Below are 8,163 nucleotides of genomic sequence, written 5' to 3'. Positions count from 1 at the left end.
TATACCACTCAAGGTCAAGACAAATATGCTTTTTATTTTTCACACAGAAGAAGCAGTGATAGCATACAAAATGCAGCTTTCATACACTGGTGCTGTTAAATCCATAATACCTTGCTGCTGTACAATACCTATCATTGTACTGCTACTCATTGTTTAAAGGAGTGAGAACAAAGCACAAAGAGACTAAGTCACTTACGTGGAGCCACACAGAAAATCAGAACTGAAACAAGGCAACTCTTTTTCACTGCCTCTCCCAAGCACTCACCGCTCTCCAGTTCACCTGGAATTACCTTCAGTACATTGACAAACATAAGAAAGTAAACAAAACATTCACATGGCCGTGGATGAAAAGCTAACAGCCACAAGGACTGAGACAATTGGGTTGAAATCCAAACTTGCATAATTCTCTTGAAACCAACAACAGTCCACCCCTGCTCACTGTGTCCCTCTCTGTTCCTGCCTGTTTTCACTGTGTGTTCTGGTAACTGGAGACAACAACCGTCTTTCTAGCGACTCCAGGCCAAAATGCTGAGCCAAACAGAGGGTCTGCCCCGCAGAGTCAGAGCTGGTTTCTGCAAGACAGTGCTGGTTGCCTGCCTCGAACCCCAGGACAGCCAGGATCTCCCCACTCCGACCGAGCAGCAAGTGAGGAAGTCTCTGTCTCTGCAGAACTGGTTCGTTTCTCCCTTGAGCTATTGTAATATCTCAACATCAGAGAAAATGTGTCCTGGCAAAGTGTTTGTTTGTTCTCGCCTTCAGAATTAGGCTGAGGGACAACAAGAAAAGTATCAGTGCTGTGCAGTTAGTGAAAGCCGAGCATGTTAGTCTGTTAACTTTGGTATTGGGTCTTAAACACTAATGACAGGACAGATTTAGTGACAGTACAAGGCTCTCTATGCCATTCTGTGAACAGAAGAACATAAGTCTCTCCAGACTGAGGTATTCCATGTGTCTTTATACAGCCAGGAGCACTGAGTTTAGGCTCTTATTCCTCATGCACAATAAAAAGAATGAATGGAAATTAATGCCATTATTTCACTACAAGTCCCCACAAGTAGTTTCCATGGGCACAGCAACATCTAAATGCTCTAATAGCCTCCTCTGTTAGCTTGTGACCACAGAAAGAATTCGGTATTTTTCCATTATTAGCTCACAGCATTTATTATCTCCTCTTGTCTTTTATACCTTGTTTTTATTTAAAGATTGTAGTACTCAAGATCACTGTGTACTGTCAGGAGAGGTTCTTTTTATACTATCTGTCAGTATCTAAATGTGAGTTTTGTTTTTGTTGTTGCACAATGCTTCAATTACTGTACCTGACATGGCCGCATCTTTGTTAAAGAATATGTTGCAATCCCTTTTCAGCTCCGCTTTAATAGTGTCAGGACACTCCTCAGGAAGAGCTGAGCTGCCGATACATAGTTGGCTGTCTGCCTAAGAGCAGTTTTAGGATCTTTGTTTCAGAGTTTTACTTTGCTTTCTTTTCTGGCAAAGGTGATTTCAAGTGCCTGGATTTGCGTTCTTGCTTTCTCAAATCTTGCTGTCCTTTAGGTTCAGAGTGTTCTGGTTAACTTTCTCGAACTCTCCCTCTTACCTTCTACCAGCCTTTTGTTAAACATCGGTAAGAGAAGTTAGCCAACCAATCATTTTCATTTGGCAATTTACAAAGCTAGTTCTAAGCACACAATCAGCCCTGAAGTTACACACGAGCAGACCATCTGCTCCAGTATCTAATCTCAAATAGTGGCTGGTAGAAGGCTCTTGGGAGAAAAGTAGAAGTATGTGCAGTAAAAGTAATTATGGGCAGTCAGATCACAAGGAAAACACCCTATTAATTTCTATTAGATATTCCCTGTGCATCAGACTGCATAGTCTCTCTGAAAGTTACGATTTTTTTTGTTGTTGTTCTTTGGTCTATTTTAAAATGCCAACTGCATATTTGTGTATATTCTTGTTATTCCTATATTTCTTTTTTCCTTAAGAATATACTTGAAGCTCTTATCCTCAATTATGTCATCTATATACAGGTACAGTATATACAGGCAATATACAGGTTAAGTATTTTCAGCACTGATTTTGTTTTCTTTCAACTTCAGCAACTGTCTCCATACCCTTAGCAAAATAAAATACTGATCTCCTCTATACAGTATCTGCAGTTTCTTCATCCTTCAGATTTGCACCATATTTGTCATATACTTTGTGAAGTATAAATGTAAGTTTGTTTTTTTTTAATAGAACAGGTAATACCCAGTAAATTTTTAAATTACTCATGAGCCATCTGTCACTTCTTATTTTATGCACCTTTAAATTACAACAGCAATTACTCCTGAGCTGCTGCTTAAAGTTCTGGAAAATAAATGCTCTTCATTTGTTCAAGGTAGCACATTTCATAAGACCTTCTTCTACTTGCTGCTTGTTTGTTTGTTTGTCTGTTTGTTTTTTAAAACATGCTCCCCCAGGAAAATGACATTTGTTCATCACAAGATTTCAATTATTTTGTTGGCAAATATTTTCTGTTGAGCAATGTATAGATTTAGAAAGAAAAATATTCCTTCAAATTTCAATGCATTTCAAAAGATTGTTCTAATTGCTTCTATCAAGGAAAGGGCACATTTCAAAATATTTTAGAGTTGTCCACCTTTTCCATGACAGGAGTCAAAACTTATTGTATGACTAGAGTTTTTCAGAGGAATGAGGAAAGACCATGTTGCTTAATAGGCCTACAAAACATTTAATGAAGCCACAGAGCTCCAACAGAAATACCTGCCTGTCCCAAAGCTATTGACTGGTGGGACCACTGAGCACCAGAGCTCCCGTCTGAAAGTCAGTGAATGGGGAAAGGGAAAGCTCACTGCCACTGAGCAGCAGCAAAGTGAGAACGTCCTCCTCTGACAGAAAATTAGATACAACTTGGGGCGGACAGATGCGTGAACTTTTGCCTTAAACATTTCTTGGTGCATAAGGTGCAAGCAAACCATAACCCCGAACAAGCCATCTGTTCCCAGCGGAAACAGGACTGAGCTGCTGCGACCCCTGAAATGGTCTCCCTGCGACCACCCGGGACACACCGAGCCTGCGCTGAACCAGACCACGATCGGGCAGAGACTTTGGGACCTGGACTGTAAATTATTGCCGCTTAGCACAACTTCTATAAAACATGCTTCGCATGAGTAGCTAAATTGGCTGAAGCCTTAGGCCGCACTCCCTAGTTCAGTGAGAAAGGGCCCCAGAGCTGGTGCAGGCAGGAAAGACAAGGGGGTTACCAGCAGTTTGCATTCCCATGCTTCACACTCCAGGAGGAAGGATGTCAAGGCATTGAAGTGAGGCCTGCTTGGGCGCCGGGACCCTGGGGAGCAGGGCCTCCTCTCGCTGCGGAAACACTGCTGATTGGGGGGTGTGGGCTATCTCGGGGTCCAGATTATATTCCCTTTGTCTGGACCTTGGGAAATAACACCTACCATCACTGCTGGGGAAGTAATAAATTGTCAGGGCTTTGAGAGATAAGGGCAAGACCCGAAGAATGAAAACGCATCTGTCAGCAGAAACCACAACGGTAAACAACCTACCTAGGGACCCAGTAAGGAGCAGGAGACCCCAGACCTAAATATTACTATTGGTCCAAACTACTGCGTGAAGGGCGGAGAGCTTAGATTGGAAAGTATAATTGCCCAGGGATTTCTTTGTTCGGGGTCCCTCTTCGGAGGCACCCAACTCGAGCTGTAACCACTGCACACGTGTCATTACAATTTATTTATTTAATTTGCCTTGATTTGGCTCCGAACTTTTCAGCGGGAACCTAGGGTCAGACCCTGCTCGAGTTGTAATTACTGCACGCGCATCGCTAAAATTTACACCCAGGGTGAAGAGGACCAACGGGACACCGCTGGATCCATGGGTGGTGATATCTCTTTCTCTCTCCCCCTTTCTCTCTCTCTCTCTCTCCCCCACTTTCTCTCTCACCTCCCCTTAGCCTTTCCCCACCTTTTCTCCACACTCCATGGAAAACAAAGTTAAAAGGTGGTACGATATTTGATCGGTTTTAACATCTTAATCTCGTCCTTGGGATCGTAACGACCCCCCCACCCCGATACCAGATCGGATCGGGACACAACTAAACATAAGTTATCAGAGGAGAATCTCTCCAATTTTAAACTGGGGGTGAAAAATAACGCAGGTATTTCAGAGATAAAAATCAATGGTTTCAGTTGTTTTGGTTTTATTGCTTTTTCTTTCTAATTTTTCAGTTTTGGGTATTTTAAAGATATTAATTTCTGACTTTTTCTAATATTTGGTAACTGAAAAATTTCCTATGGAAAAGATCTTATTTTCTGGATAGTTCTACCTGGATATGTTCTTCCTCCTCTTGCCTCCCCAGCTCCAGGATTTTTAGACTTTGTTAAAGAAACACAAATTTCTTCAAGAATCACAAGCTGTAGCGTGATGAGTCTGGTCAGCTGAAGATGCTGTGAATATCCCACAGATATAGGAGCTTCCCAATCCATTTTTCCACAACAGCACTGTAAATGCAATCTGAATGTTAAAACAAGTGTTAAATTTGATTACTCCTATTAACAATGGGAAATCTTTTAAAAAATGCATTAAATATTCATCTTGCAGGAGCCAGCAGTTGCTCTGAATCTTTCACAAACTAATCTGTACAATCAACGTATTTAATACCTCTTTTATATTGCAAAAAGAGAGAAGCACAAGAGTGAGCAAGACAGTTGTTCTCATCTCCAATTCGTAGGGAAGAGGCTCTTTCCATTTAGGATAATCATTCTTCACCAGTGAAGGAGCTCTTTGTGCAGCTTTAACAGAGACACAAAAATCGAGGTGAATTACCAAGTAGAAACAAGAACTCAGAAAGAGGTAAGGCTCAAACCTGCCCAATGGCAATATCCTTAACGAAACAGTCAGCTCACTTTCATTCCATGTGTGCCATTTGGTGATCACTAACTGAGGTTTCTGTTCTCCATTCAGGTGCATCTGTAACAACAGATCAAGTGGTAAGGGAATAGGTTTCCTCCATGACACATGGAGCTGCTCCTACCAGCACTGAGTCCTGTGCATTTGCCTTAGTAAGAGATTCTGGGAAGCTTCAGACTTACTGTTTGGAAAAAACTTGGCAAAAGTCCACTTGGATTTTCTTTCTAGCAACATCTCAGGAGCAGCTTTCATATTGTCAAGCAGCAGAAACTTTCCACTACCTGGTGCCTCACGGCACCTGTGTTTGACTTGTCCACTGCAGTCCTGCCCTCCCCGGCTGCCCGCTGGGACACCAGCACTATTTGTGCAGAGAAAAGGATCAAGGTAGTGTGGCGCCTTCAGAAACGAAAAGACCAGTTTGTAATCCCAGCGTAGACCCTGGTGCAAAAAACCTCCTGCAGATCTGCACTCCACGCCACAGAGCTCAGTTTCCTATTCACCTTGCCCCACATCAGCCAGTCTCAAATCAGCCTTCTTCCGCACAGCAAAACTGGTAAGTTCACTTGCAGAAGGCCTTGTTTGTGCTTAGGTTGGGGATAGAGATTTTTCATTTATCAGATATGGCTTTTCCTGCCTAGAGAAGCATTTAAATTTCCATCTTGTTCATAGAAATCATTCAAAAACTTTTAAAAGGAAGCTGTACCCTTACATCTTGAGAACAAAGGCTCTGTAATCAATATTCTTTTGCTCCTTCAATATGGACCACAGTTCCTGTGAAACAAGTATTTCAAAATGCTTACACTTTTTGTTTGTGAACACCCCACATTTCCATTTTAGGCTTAATACTCTTTTCCCTTAGCTCATTGACTTCAGGCAGCTTTAATCCACACAGGAACGTGAGAATGAGGCTTTCCCTTTCTCTCACACAGCTTACAATCTCTTATGCAAAAGAATACCGCATCATATGATTAAGGAACTTAAAACATCCTTTCTTTCTCTACTGAATTTCAATTAATACATTCATTTATCTCCATCTTCTCACTTTTTTTCTCAAATTTGTAATAGCAGCAGTTTGGAAAAGAGACATATTCTTACCCCTTTTATGACAACTGAGATTTTAAACTCAGAAACCCTAACATTAACCAAAATACTCTGTATCCACGACATCTTTCTTCAGAAATAAATTAAAACCATCAAACAGAAACACTGATGAATCAAACTGCTCCTACTGGTTGGCATCAAGGCCTGTATGTTCATCTGCATCAGCAAAAAGACCTGTGAATGATAACAGAATTAATCCCTTTTAAATGAATATTCTATTGTGCATGTTACTGTGCTTATTTTTTATTTCTATTATTTGTTTTTTATTCAACTTATAAAATAGATATTTTTTTTCTCTCTCTCTTAAGTAGTGTATGAGTTGCATCTAAAACATGGCTATAAAATTCTAAGATGCTCTATAACAGTCTCTAAACATGGCAATAAAGGGAATAGAGAGATACCTATTGGTACCAACCAAAAAGATTATTTGTTACTTGCAAATAATTATTTTCGTTAGAGGTGTTTTTCTTTAGTGTCGGATGATTCAGACTCAAGACATTTATCCAAAAAATGATTCTCTATTATTTGAAGAAGGAAAGCAAAGGTGTTATTTTTCTGGTTGATTAATGAGAATTGTTGGTCATGTTATTTTCCTAATAGCTTCATACTTAATGAATAAACATTTAGGGAAAAAACATCACACCTGTAAGTCCTGATTAGATGAACAAAGTTTATTATTGCAACGAGGTATATTTGAGAAGATTTGTCAGCCCTAAACTCAAGCAAGTAAAACTTGATGTGTTCTTGTATGAAACAGAAACCTTGACAAAAAGAAGAGAAATTAAGTTTACAATTTTTACTTTATTTATTTTTATAGATTGCTCGGCTGATAGAAGTAGAAATTCATCGCTGATTTCACTGGAAAAAGTGAACTATCCTGCCCAAACAACTCCAATACAAACTCAGTTTTCAGACAGTGAGAGGTATTTGAATGAATAAGGATGGCAGAACCAAGGAAAAGCAAACAATAAGGCCTATTTAGCATGCCTTTTTTGGGGGGGGGGGGGAATGAAAGAAAAATTCTGTGTATGAAGATACAGTTATTTCTAGTTCAAGAGACAAATAGTTCTGAATAGTTTTGACATCAAAGTGCTAGAACTTGCTGTTTGTCCTGCAGATCTTAATTACACAGTCTAAACTGGTCAGAGAAGAGAAGAATGCTTCTTTAATTAACAGCCAACCTAATGAAAAGGAAGATAAATACACAAGGTATATACACTTCCCAGAGCTTATTCTGGTTCTCATTGCAATGTACTTTTGTATGAGATCACTTGTCTTGGAAATTATTCCAAACTTCAATCTAGACATGGCTGTTTAAGGGATATTGTTGATTGTACCAGTTCCAAAGAATAAATTTATTTCAGTCAAAAGAAACATGTATATGTCATGTAGGTTATATTGCATAAGGATTGTTTATATACTCTGTTTTACACTGTGGAAATAGTTCAGATGAAGAAAAAAGGCTAACTAATATGAACCTTTATCCACTTTAAATGAGTTACATTAGTAACTCATTAAACTGGTTGAAAAATTTCTGTACGCTTAGGCTTGGCTTAAAAATTGTAAGTAATGAGCAGATATGAGAGTCTGGAATGGCAAATTTCATTACCCTCCTCTCACACAGCTCCCCAAAACTCAGCCTGACTACTGTCATGAGAAAAATTCTCTTTTCCTGTACAAATAGGCAGGCAATGGGCATCACTGGAGGAAAAGGAGTTACAAGGAATAACACATATTCCTCCTAGTACTATTGATGTTCAGGAGTATGTCAGGAGAATTTCTCTGTGACCTGTGAGGACAGAAGTCTGCCTCTGCTTTGATGTCAGCAGCAAGGGCAGGTGCGGGCTGTAAAACATTATGGTGGAGAACAGTTCAGCAGATGGCTACCAAGCACCTAAGATGTCAGCCCAACTATAGCACCCACGACTGTAGCTTGGTTTTGGCTGAAGTTGTCCCACTCAAAGCCCAAAAGTTTTCAAAAGTCATTTCTAAGGGTCAAATGCCTTTGAGATAAAAAATAGTAAATACAAGAGAGGCAAAAGTTAAAGTAAAATAAAGCTGTAAAAGGTCAGTAGTACGACAATATTATAGATCATTGCTAGCATATGTCATGTAAGTGGGTAATTAAAAAGAAAA

General features: G+C 39.8%; 1 long non-coding RNA gene across 1 annotated transcript; it reads left to right on the top strand.

Moving 5' to 3' along the window:
- The first annotated feature begins 3,563 nt into the window (after nt 1-3,563).
- LOC112982115 (uncharacterized) lies at nt 3,564-7,459 on the top strand. Its single transcript, XR_003258907.2, has 3 exons — nt 3,564-4,869; nt 4,981-5,479; nt 6,845-7,459. It is a non-coding gene; the product is annotated as an uncharacterized LOC112982115 (long non-coding RNA).
- Nucleotides 7,460-8,163: the final 704 nt, after the last annotated feature.

This window comes from Dromaius novaehollandiae, chromosome Z, assembly GCF_036370855.1.
Source record: "Dromaius novaehollandiae isolate bDroNov1 chromosome Z, bDroNov1.hap1, whole genome shotgun sequence".
Lineage (NCBI taxonomy): Eukaryota > Metazoa > Chordata > Aves > Casuariiformes > Dromaiidae > Dromaius > Dromaius novaehollandiae.
Note: the sequence above shows the minus strand (reverse complement) of the source record. Positions and strands in the feature narration are given on the sequence as shown.